Here is a 1234-nt window from a genome sequence, read left to right on the forward strand (position 1 = left end):
GTATTTCTCACTTCCGAACACCTGTATGTCACCTTAGCCCTGTATTACTGCGTTTTAAACCTGTATCTCACTGTTTTTGTCGTGTATATTGACGTATACCACTGTATACAAGCTGTATTTCGGCTTATTTTCAGCTTTCTGAGACTTGTTTTCAGTTTCCAACCCCTGTACAGCCCTGTTCGGATGACCCGGCTAACTTAAAGAAAAGAGAAATCGGGCCCCTATGGCCCAATCATCGAAATGCAACGGGAGGGTAGAAGCCTATGAGGGCTCGAACATATTTCACATGCAATAAGGTAAAGGAAAGGAGTTAATATATAATCCAATTAACAAAAATGCAAGAAGAACACACTACTTTAATGCAAAATGCATATTTTGACTCAAGAAAGATATATACTAACAAACAATCCTACCAAAGGGAATCACAGAGAGGCATACTGGACATCAACAAATTTGAAGAATAAAAAATAAAATAAAATAAGCATAATAGGAGAACACAATAGCCACTTAAGCTTAATGAATTAATGTGTCTACTATACATGCTTACAGATGCCAAGATAGAGAGAAAAGGACACAAAAAGGACAAAGTTACTCATTATCATGCATATTAAAAGATATAGCAATAATACATATACTACACTAATCAATATCTTAAATTAAAGGACACATGAAAAGCTATTCTTGTCTTGAATGATATGGAAGTGATTACTCATGAGCGATAATAAATTAAAGAGGATAAAAAAAACAACAAAAAGTAGTCATACGTTACTACTAATGCTCATTTTTGAGACAAGTGGGGAAGTAAAGGAAAATATGTTCATGCACTATGTCCTTTATAGAATATTAGACCAACAATCCAAATTAAAAAAAAAAACTTTAACACTTATTCCAATATAGCCTTCAAGAAGAAAAGACTACAAGAGATTGACAAAGAAAACTAAAAAAAAAAAAAAAAAAAAAAAAAAAAAAAAAAAAAATCATCACGCGAATTCTAACTACAACCGACAAACTTCATCAATAAACAAAATCACTTTAGATAAATGCTTAAGCCATGGCCATAATGATCTTGAAAAGGACAAGTATAATATTCTTATAATACTCAACACAAACTCTTATCAAAACATATACTTCCACCGTTCCCATAAAGAAAATGCATTAGTTGAACAAATTTCAAAAAAAATGAAGCATTAGGATTCCTTTTGTAGTAATTTTGAAAAATTAGAGACTAAGGACA

The sequence above is a fragment of the Solanum tuberosum genome, unplaced genomic scaffold, assembly GCF_000226075.1.
Source record: "Solanum tuberosum cultivar DM 1-3 516 R44 unplaced genomic scaffold, SolTub_3.0 scf00249, whole genome shotgun sequence".
NCBI classification, from domain to species: Eukaryota; Viridiplantae; Streptophyta; class Magnoliopsida; order Solanales; family Solanaceae; genus Solanum; species Solanum tuberosum.